This window comes from Dermacentor andersoni, chromosome 2 (genome assembly GCF_023375885.2).
Source record: "Dermacentor andersoni chromosome 2, qqDerAnde1_hic_scaffold, whole genome shotgun sequence".
Taxonomy (NCBI): Eukaryota; Metazoa; Arthropoda; class Arachnida; order Ixodida; family Ixodidae; genus Dermacentor; species Dermacentor andersoni.
Window position 1 is genome coordinate 119855846 of NC_092815.1, and position 12014 is coordinate 119867859.

The window sequence follows — 12014 nt, forward strand, 5'->3', positions numbered from 1 at the left end:
CGTATGTCGTGGTACGTGACCAGTCTGTGCCTGTTGTCTCGTATCGCTACTTCGTTGTCGTTGCCTCCCCGCTGTCCTTCCCCTTTCCCCGGGGGTTGCGGGGTGTTGTGCCGTCACTGTCCGAGACGCGGTGGATTAGTTCTCGCGCGGCTCGGTCGGCCTTCTCATTGAGGTTGGGAGGGCCATTCATGGTTACTTCTCCCATATGTACTGGGATCCATTTGAGGTATTTGGGTCATGTCAGAGAAACACAAATGTATTGTTCCAAAATGATACAGTGTTACTCCGCTGCTAGAAAGGTGATTTAGAAGAGCTCTCTAACTCCATTGACTAAATTTTCAGAGGTGATTGCAATGGGTGATTCCCCTGTTACTCTGGTATTGCTAGTCTGGTGCTTACTGTCAGTGATATACACAGCATGCCAGTCTTGGAGCTCAACTTTCAAGAGCCAATTAAGAGGCATGTCATGGGTGATTTAATAAGCTTATTAGGCTTCTTTTTAAACAAACAATTAATTTATTCTTTATTTTTGCTGTCATTTTGATGGCCTGTCTATGCTTTTTGTTTTCAAAGGCCATATTATTTTCATAATTATGGCCTTCAATGTTTAATTGTAATATCCCTTATAATCCACAGTGATTACTCGTAAAAGAGAAATCAATATAGAACAAACAGTAGATGTGGGTAAATGTATGTGCATTGACTTGAACAGTCACCTGCAAAAGTTTAAAGTCAGGTTGCTCAATGGATTGAATAATCTCAGTTGGAAAGCAGCACTAAGTGTGTTCATATGCCCCTCACTCATCCAGTATACGTAAATGTAACCAAATGTAGTATATGTAACCAACACACTCTCAGACTTTAGCGCAATAAGTTAATATGTTGTGTTATGCTGTTGAGTTGAGACTGTGAATTGAACGATTATTAAAATGAGCAAGCTAGAGACAACTATTGCAGTGTTTATAATTTGTGGTAATTGCAGCATGATGTTGCAAAAGAACATAAATAATGCTCCTCTCAATGTTTCTATCTATGCCTTTCGTTCATCTCTTAGTCTCTCTGAAATTAAGCAGCAGAGCATGGCACAAGCACTGCTGCTTACGTTTATAATGGAGTCATCAGTGGGTTTCAGACAGAGGCAACTCCTGTCCCTTATGCACATATGTTTTGGTATTTTCAAGACTGTTCCTGTCATACCAAAGCCAAGGCTCACTGGCCCCTCATGGTATTGAAGCTTGCTCACCAATTACTCAGAGTGGATGATACATTTTCTGGATTTTGTCAGGTGCCATCTGTCTTGCCCTAATCATGGTATGAAAGGTAGGTCCTGCTGGTCCAATGCAGCTATCTTAATAAAAAAATATTATAATTTGCATGTTTCTTCTCTTGGCCACCGAAGTGCATCATCCAAACCAAACACAAACACTTTTTTTCCTAGGCGCACTCTTGAAAACAAAGGCTTGCAGCCACATGCAGAAGAAAGTACAAAACAAATTATGCAAATTAATGCTCTGCAGTGTGTAGATTATGCAATGTGTACAGTAACTAAGGCTGCACCTCTAATGCATTAACTGTATTCAAGATTATGAAAGCTTTTTGCTAATTAAGCCATGTTCTAAAATTGGATTGCATACCCTAGCTGCATATGTGACTAAAAATGTGGTAGCTCAGTTGAAAAAGCTACAAGTGGCATTCCTGTGGGGTATGTTTGTTCACTTGAAAAGCCGATTTTACTCAGTTGGTCATATGACAAGAAATTTTGTTGTTGTGTTCTTAATACTTCATTCCTACATTGCATATTACACTACACCCTAAAGGTCCACACAGCCCACATATATCATCATTAAATTAATAAAATGTGAATACCATGTGCACATTTGTAATGTTCCTCTTCAGGCGAATATGTACGGTACTGTACCTATATGCCGCCCTCATCATTCGTCTACACGCTAATAGGAAGTTCGTTTACATAGTTGTGTGCGAGAAAAATACTAAACAGCACTTCATCGGCATGTCGTCGGCGAGCATATCTCATGAGAGCCTCTCAACTGTACGTGCCAATTCGACCGAGTCATACATACATACATACGGTGCGATTCGGCAAACATGAACCTATCTCCAGGGCCAGTATGTCAATGGATTCCTTTCTCGGGGTTATCGTTATTATTGTTACCTACCGTCCATATAAACGACCTATCGGTGATAGTGTACGCGCAGCACGGCAAGGAAAGGCCCTAGCGAGTACGGCACCTCGATCCGGCCTGCCTGCTCTATCATAACATAGCATAACCGTCGGAATAAAGTGATCGCAATCGCACCTATTGTGTAACACAATAAGAAAAAAAGGCTAATGCCAACAGAGCTGTGATACGGGAAGCGATCGACGTTTCACGTACCGTCAACACGCTAACTTAATTGTTGACAAAACACGATTTTACTACTAGCGCTGGCCAGACAGAAAGCGTTGTCGGCCGCATATGCCAAACTCGGTCCAAGGATGCTCGGGGCGGCCAAGCAATTGCTGACTCGGGCCCGGGCCGGGCTTGGACCTAGGAGCGTCTGGCCGGGGAACATTCATTGGCAACAGACGGGAAGTCAGCGAGTCGTGGAAAGTTCTTGCGCGAGCGAAACGCAAGCGAAATTAAAATATGTTACAATGTCCACCGTCTACAATCGGGCAGCGCGAAGCATTGGGCCGCGCAACAGCTACGCAGTTAATCTGAACCCTCGGGCTAATCACAGGTCACATACCGAACCCCGCGTCGTAAGAATGGGCTATTTTCCCATGCCCTTCACCTGCGGGGTGCCCTCACGCAGCGAGCGTACTACCATCCAAAAGTCAATCTATTATTGCCCGGCCGGCACCGCGTACGGCGGACGTGAGGTGGCACACAACGACGGGAGCTTTGCCCAAGCCGGATTAGCAAACGTTAAGAAACTGCCGTATTGTAATAAGTCGTGGTTATCAGCGCGTCAAATGACAAGGAAGAGCTCAATCATAAACTACGCTTATCCATGCCGGCCTGGTCGCTGTGGACGCGGATATAACACTTAGCGTTACAGAAAAGTGTTCACAAACCATTAACAGCCCTGCTCGTGTATTTAATAACGTTTTCTACTCATCGTACCTTTGCGCTAGCTGTTACCAAAACTAAGATAAATCCTAACCAATTCGCCCACCTTGCTGTCTTGCTGACATAATATGACTGGTGAAAGTTATTCTAGTGCATGCACATATATCGTATTCACATGTGCATATATTGATTGTTTACTTCAGCATAAAAAAAAGAAGGATGCTCCATCTGTATAATTTCACAAAATTACATTTTCCTTCCTTTCTTTCCTTTTTTTTTACTGTTGCAGTGGGTTGAGTACAATATGTACAAATAAAATATGTCACTTTCACACTACTCCATCACTTAGGAATAGCAAATCAGCAATCAGGATGACAGATATATTTATTTTCTTATTAATTTTTTAAAATTTGTAGTCAGTATGAGACAGCTCACACTAAGCTTGCTTGGTTTTTAACAAGCTCTTGGTCAACAACGACACATACGTTTGGGACTCGGAAATAAACTGTGCAGTGCGTCTGTCTCAGCATGCTTTAAGAATGACAAGCCAAACCTTCATCTTATGCAAGTGTGGAAACTGACAGTTTATGCAACCACACACCCATAACACGTCTACAAACCTGTCATTCTTATGCACTAGAGGTTGAAGTTTGATGTCAAAATATATGTCACTTTCATCACTGATTGATTCATGCGTGACATCTCTTCTTGTACTAATCAAGACGTGGCTAAACGATACCATCTCCTATAAAATTTTTCTTTTCACATCTGCATGCAACACTTTTTGTTGTGAATGATGCAACTGCATAGAAGGTGGCATGCTCATAGCTTTAAAAAAATAAATTCTTGCAGTTCCAACTGGCATTCGTTCATTCCTAGAGCACATTTTCATTTCACTTCAGTGCTCAAGCAGAATGTTCTCATAAGTGCATACTACTGCCCTCCGGATGTAAATTGTGCATTTTCAAGCGAGTTTCAAAAACATTCTAAATGAAGTGCATATGCTATTTTGGCATTCTACTGTGATCATTTATGGCAATTTTAATTTCTCCATTATTAACTGGACAACAGAATCTGTCACAGCTGCTCACGCTCAATGGCATATTTTCCTTCATTCCTGTATATGTTACCTCAACTCATTACTCTCCCAACCTGTTCATCATGTACACTGGCCAATATTCTAGATCTCATCAGAGGTAGAAAAAAATTAACATTCAAATATGCAAAGCCATCAAAACTGCCCTGGGCCTACCATCTACGGCTTTGACTACGAGACTTCTCAAGACGGGCATACACAACACCTGGCAAGAATTAGCCGAAGCTCGTAAAGCCAGTCAGTTAGAATGACTTAAGCTCATGCCCACCGGGAGATCAGTGCTGCAACGGCTGAGCTACAGTGAAACCTTTATAGGCCACCACGGACCAAAAAGAAAGAATTCCTCCAAACATCTGCAAATCCCTGTGCATAGCACCAATTGTACCACAAGGAAAGAAGACAAGCCCAAGTGGATACCCTACGGCAAAGACACAGGCAAGGTCCGGATGCCAGATACACCGACACAGTCAAATACCCGCAAAGAAATGCTTACGCCCTGAACGTCACAGATTCTAAGGGCAGAGAGCTAGCGTCTGCCACAGTCCGTGCGCAAAACTCTGAGACTGCAAAAGAGACGGCGATCGCCCTAGCAACTACCACGTGCAGACGCAGCTGTAGTTCTTTCCGATTCTGAAGCAGCTGTCAGGAACTATGCTAAGGGTCTAGTGTCGACAGAAGCACTAAAGATATTGAAGCACGACAGCGCTTCGATCCGCTACACCTGCGTGACCTGGGTTCCTGGGCATGACGGGCTGGAGGGGAACGAATCAGCACACGCCGTGGCCCGAGGCCACACCTGCCGGGCCAACCCTTCCTACTCTCAAGATGCCGGTCTGCGTCAGCAGGGGCAGAGACCGTACCCATCACCTACTCAGCGATCCTTCAATATCACAGGCTGGAACGCAGGCTGCACCCACCACCTCACCCAAAGCTCACCGAAGAAGAAAGTACCACACTCAGAAGACTACAGAGTAACACTTACACCCACGGAATACTCATGCACAGACTATACCAAATGCTACAAGGAAATATTCATGCACAGACTATGCCCAATGCTACAAGGATACCGCTGCCCAATGTGCGGCTTACCATACACCTTGGCGCACCTGATCCTCGAGTGTCCATGGCATCTAGATACAGACGCATCGCCTTCACCGAAAGAATATAACGCCAGACAAGAAAGCGAAGACCTCATTGAAACGTGAGAGGCCAAGCTCGTCTCCGAGGGCCTGGAGCAACAATGACACCTCGTCGCCAGGGCCAAGGAGGCAGCGAAGGCCAGAGGATTCCTGGAATGAGGAGACCTCCCACCTAGAGTAGAACTGGGGCTTAACCCGGGATACTGTTTCAAAAATAAATGTTTATTCCTCCTCCTCCTCATCTCGACCAGCGATCCTCTAATCTGTTCCGGCATTACTCACCTGGACGGGCTGTCTGATCATGCAGTTATAGTAGGTCTGCTTAACTTCTCTTTAACAAAAAAGAAAACACTACTAAACACATTAGGTGCTACAATAGGGCCAACATTACTCGGCATAATCGTTAATTAGCCACCTTTGCAGACACAGTCGAGCTATTGAAGAGAACTGGTTATGTTTAGAGCCACCTTTGCAAATCTTATCAAAATGTTCGTCCTTTTTCTCAGCATTAGATGCAACAAAACATTCAATAAACGCCTGCAGCACCTCATAAATAAAATGAAGCGCTCTATAGAATGGCAAATAAAAAAAAAAGCCAAGACATGGCAAAGATACATATTATGTGACAAAGAATGCCAGATGCTACTAAAATCCACACGTCAACAGGTTTACAGCTATGATTTATTATGAATAACAGTGATTATGGCACGTAATAAACCCCTATTCACAGCCTGACATAATCCTAATTCTGGTGGTGATGTAGTTCCTGAGTTATAGTGTGTGCAGTTACTAAATGATATGTTTTGTTGAGTGTCCAAATGTGAAGACATCACTGCATGCCCTGACTTCCCCATGCAATCTGACATGTCTGAAATTGTTATTAGTGGGTCGGGCATTTTTACCTTACTAAACAGATTAAAAACTTCATCTACAACAGGTCACAGCAAATTTAATAACAAGCTGCTCAAGAATGTGTCCCAGCTAGTGTCGCAACATACCCCCTGGGTTCATTCTTAAGACTGGTGAGTGGCTAAAATCATCCCATTCTACAAATCCAGCGAGTGTTTATCACCCTTTAACTACCAATGAATATTATTAACCAGTACAATTCGCAAACTTATGGAACACATTATTAATTCACAAGTCATCGACTATTTCGAAGATCCCAGTTTAACATTCAACTACCAGCACAGGTTTTCATTTACATTACGACTTAGCATGAAACCACCACATTTACTCCATCTTTGCAGCAGCTCACCACTCTCTTGGCATCATCAAATTAAACCTAAAGCATGCTTTTGTCAACATACATAAACTTGCTTACACTACACTAATCCACACAAAGCTCGAATACGCATCGCTAATATAGCACTCTGGCAGGTAAACATTGTTGACGAGATTGCATTTGTTCAAAACTGGGCTGCTCACCTTCATATTTTCCGACTATTCATCTTACACTTCCGTGTCATCATTAAAAGCACGTACTTATTTACAAGCACTATCCCTTCGCCACAAATCAGTGCGTCTTTGCCTGCTTGACAAACTTTATAGTCGTACTTCTCTTCACAATGATTTCTTTCAGTCACCACCTGTCGTATTTTCATGCCGGGATCACCACCTCATATTTAAGCGTACACCATCTCGCACGTTACAATATGCATGCTCCTTTATACCCTGCACCATCACTGAAGGGAACTGCTTTCCCTCTGATATTGCCACAGAATCTGACATTAAAATTTTACGACGTGCTACGCACTGTTAATTAGTTGCCTCTTTTATTACATTCTTGTTTAGTTGTTTTTGTGAGTTACTAATAAATACCTGTATTAATACCGTAGTTTATGTGTGCATGCATATTTTCAACATTTTATTTTGCTGTGTGCATAACTTTTGTTTTGCAATTCTTATGATTTCTTACATTCTGTTTCTTAATACCTAAACAATGTTAGCGTACCTTTGTTCTGTACTTTGTCCTATTATTTGTTGTAACTATTTCTTTGTAATCTCATTTATGTTTGTACTCTCCCTGCCCCTGTTATGTGATGGGCGCAACTGATGCCTTTAAGGGCACCGTTGAGCGCTGCAACACTGCTACTTTGATGTAGCAGTGTTGTGAGGCATTTTGCTACCCTAGGTAAAGTCAAACTACTGCACTCCTCTCCACTCTAGCACCAAATTTAGGTGCACCATGTGAAGAATTTTAAGACACATTGTAAGGCATTATAGTAACTAATATGGGAAGAAAGTTGGTACACAGGTTTCCAGGCATCACTTCATTGTTCTTTCAAAAGTCAGTCATCCATAGTGCATTTGAAATTGGATATTTTACGGAATCCAACATTGTCCTTTGCCATTGGTGAAATGTAAATGTTAAAGTGGGGTGAGGAACGACTAGATGCGATGTGCCCATCTAGAGCTGCCAAATCTAAGTGGCCACTTGTTTTGCCTACAGCACAATATACCTCTGCTTGGTTGTGTTGCTGGTCAGAAATATACATACAAAATAACAGAAGGTGCTGCTGTGCCAATATATTCACAAAAGTCTTACATGATTATACAGGTGCCATCCATTAGCATCAAAACATGGCCTGCACAACAAGCACAGTATCTTCAGCGGAAATTGTAGTGTTATATCTTGCATACAGAAATGCAGAAAAGTGTAAACAAGGTGCACTCTGCTAAAATTTGTCTTGTGAATTCCTACTGTGCCAACTGTGCAGATTGATGGCATATAGTTTGATCTGGGAGCTAGCCCAATGCACATGTACACAAAGGAAAATGATTCACCTCTTAAATATGTGAAATGACGCCCAGGTAGGCACAGTAAATTTTCAACTTTGTATGCTTCAGTGTTATGCTAGAAGAAAACGTTTTTTTAGTGTGTTGCTGATTCACAATTATATACCAACTATGCATATAGGAGAAGAATCTGCAATCTTTTAGGCTGCGTGTTAAAATACCATGTATACAAACCCAGGGAAAACATGGGGAAGGCAGGAAATGGAAATTCAAGACGATGAGCAAACCGAGAACAAGATGAAAGCAGGAGCCAATGTTTCAACAAGTGGACTTGTCTTCTTCAAGGCGACATATGCTTTCCTCGCCACAGTTACAGATATTAAGAATCAATTTGGTTGATGCCCAGCCTGATACTCCGTGATTATACTGATAGATATGCATACAATTGTTTATCCTTTTTCTGTGGATTGCATTTCACCTACTAACAATTGAAAGATATCAGTCAACGTGAGATGCAAATAGTGTTGTACTTTGCGGAAGGTATGTATATATATATATATATATATATATATATATATATATATATATATATATATATATATATATAGCACCAGCAATTATGTTACGACCTTTGACGAGTCATGTGACGCGCTTGACACACCATGCTCGCTGCTGGGTTGTTGTGCTTTGAGTGCCACATGTTTTTCTGAGCACAGGTTTGACCGATAAAGGTTTAATGCTGTGAAGTGATGTTTCCAGTGATGTCACAACAACGCAACAATGCTCTGAAGTATATATTTATTGATTTGACAGCAAGAATTCCATAGACATTTTCTGTAGCATGAAGGAAGGAGATGCAGATATGGTAGCAGATCTGAATCATTATTATTATTATTATTATTATTATTATTATTATTATTATTATTATTATATACATAATATTACTGTATTAATCATTAATATACATCATTGTACTGTGTGGTAGTACAATATATAGTATACCACTCAACACAGTCAGTGCTCAAAGTTAGCCAGGGCTCGAGAGAGTTCGGCCTCTCTTCCATTTTCTAAGCAGGGGTTCGGCCCCGTCTTTGCAGGTCAACTGTAGCACTGCGGCACCCATTCGACAAGCACTGTTGGTGATTTTATTGCCAATAGTGCCTTGTGAGGGGAAATTCCAACTCTTCAATTTTTTGGAATAATGACTTAAATAAACAACAAATCGGTTTACTACCTCTGTCCAAGCGGCGTGATTATGAATGCCTTAAATTGTTGCATAATTCAAATAACACCCCACACTACTCATTAAAGAACAACTATCTGTCTCCTGATAATTTGAAACCTACTAGGAATAGCCACAAACTTAACCTTGCTCCATTTCAACTGCATACTAACCTGTTTAAGTATAGCTTTCCTCATACAATTGAAAAATGGAACTTACTCCCAGGTGAAACTAGGTAAATTAGAAAAATCATTGTATTTACTTGATTCATGCTGCGTTTATTATACTGATTGTATCTTTTATATTGAAGTTATCGTGTTTTTTAAGGCATTGAAGTTGATTTGTGCAGAAAAATATTTTGTTATATGCAATGTACAAACCCACTCCTGCGATAGCCCAATTGGACTACAGTATGTGAAAATAAAAATAAATAAATAAATAAGTGATTAATCAGTTGATAGGGCATGAGCAAAAACAGAGCAACAGCTATTGTCCTACTTCTGCATGCATTTCCCCAAGGCATTGCACATGACAGTCACCACCCTTAATTGCTCGACTAATTAAGATTCTTGGCACAGCTAGCATACTGTTTCATGAGTCAGTTGAGTGTGAACCTACCTGTTCGTGAATTATTGAAGGTTCACCTTGGTTTCTTAGTTTACAAATTAATTTTAATTCGTTTATTTTTGCATTACGAGTACAGTGCTATACCATGCGTGTACTTTGTACACTTTTGCAGTAAGCAGGTGTGAAACCATGAAATATATTCTTGTAGTGCCCTGAGGTTCTAGGTCCTTTCGGCTCCCCTTATTACCACCGGTACCACTATAGCCGTTACCACCAGTGGTGCGGCCGGTATGTCGATCGATACCGCCGGAATGCTTTATTGAGCGATATATGTGTGAACGTGACACGCGCGGCGTGCCCGTAAATCCGTTTCACTTGCGCGTGCCGCGTCAACAGAAACACGCCGCTTTTCTTTCTTTCTTTTTCTGGTGGAAATGGGGCACAACATCGAATAAACGAAGCTTTGCACAACACGTTTACAAACGGACAAACACGAAATAACAACCACTCTGACTCATCATTAACATGTCTAATTGACCAACGATTTGGCGGCTGTCCATTGTATTTGTTAGGTTGTTAATTATGCTGTTTCTCACTGGTCAACCAAGCGAGACTGTACTAGTAATCATGCAAGCCGTTCGTTTTCTTGCATTTCGTGACTTGCTCGTCCGGCTCCTTTTGCCGACGAGAAGCAGCCTATATTTCTCGCTTTATCCCCAGCAGCAATACTCTACAAAACGAAATATTGTCCCTCCATTTAAACCCCATTCAACCAGGTTTAATGTCTTCGACATTGAGCCACAATATGTAAGGAATATCGTTTAAAGGCCGCAGGCCAGCTGACAATGGACATAAATCGGAAAGGCCGAGGGGCCAAAGAAACTAAACTGAAACATTGTTTGCCGTGAGTATTTTCTAAACAGCATGTGCCTTATATCTTAAATAAATAAATATAAAATAATCTAGACGGACATATGTTAGAACTTTGTTTTGTTTTGTCCATATTCAAACTCTTCTAGGTGGCGCCCCAACAGCTCATCGAAATGCACGCAGCGCGAATTCGAATCCACAGCGAGATTTGAGCGCGGGAAGCTGTTATGTGCCAGTATGCTGGGGTAGGCTTGACAACTCAAAATTTTCTATTTGTACTTACGAAGCAGCAGTATTTGACAGAAAAGAATAATACTTTGATGCTCTTCTCACGCCTACAAGCGAGGGCGGCGTGATTAACAACACAGCGTAATGCGCAACGGTGAACGCCAACGAACTGCGTGCCGCCACCAACCTGGACGAAGCATTTTGGTAAGCTCGTATTTTATTTCTTGTTTGCAAAGTTTGTCGCAGGCAAACAATTTCTTTATTTCTAGAAGGATCGCATTTGACTTCGCTATCGTGAGTCTCACGCCGTGAACAACGGCTTCTGCGATATCCAGAACGTATTGATGTGCTCAGTGCGCATGCATGATGTAAGACGATAGAATAAGCAGAACTGTGTAACCTCTATATCGTACAAGGGGGAGAAGGCGCGAAGATTATATGTCAGTTGAATAAAAAGGACACATCTCGTTTGTACGCGTCCTTTTGTTTTAGTTACTGTATATTTTGGTAATGTATCGTCATATCGGTTTACCAGTCATGGCCGGACTTGGTGCTCTCGTTCTCGCGTGCAAATGTGCCAGTTGGCTGAGGTGGCACTGTGAACAGCGCCAGACAGGGCGCGATTCCCCCGGTTCTTGAGCCCCTGGCCAAAAACTTATTTCTGGTATAGGAAAAATTTTCACAGCTGTGCACTGTACCCACCGTGGTTGCTTAGGGGTTATGGTGTTGGGCTGCTAAGCACGAGGTCGTGGGATCGATTCCCGGCCACGGCGGCCGCATTTTGATGGGGGCAGAATGCAGAAACACCCGTGTACTTTGATTTAGGTGCACGTTAAAGAACCTGAGGTGGTCAAAATTATTTCGGAGTCCCCCCACTATGGCGTGCCTCATAATCAGATTGTAGTTTTGGCAAGTAAAACTCCATGATCTATTTTTTTTACCTCCGCACTATGTGTTTTGAAATGTTCTCCCTTGTTTAAGCGTGTTGGTACAAGCCTTTACCGTAGTTTTAGCTTTAAGATTTGACCATATTCTCTCGGTGCGTAATGCCTTTATATACAACAACCGCGGATAGAAGT

The 12014-nt window shown here is 41.9% G+C and overlaps 1 long non-coding RNA gene across 1 annotated transcript; it reads left to right on the plus strand.

Annotated features, from left to right (window-relative positions):
- The first annotated feature begins 619 nt into the window (after nt 1-619).
- Nucleotides 620-8543, plus strand: LOC129387535 (uncharacterized). The gene is made up of 3 exons (XR_008614698.2): nt 620-1320; nt 6247-6331; nt 8287-8543. It is a non-coding gene; the product is annotated as an uncharacterized lncRNA (long non-coding RNA).
- Nucleotides 8544-12014: the final 3471 nt, after the last annotated feature.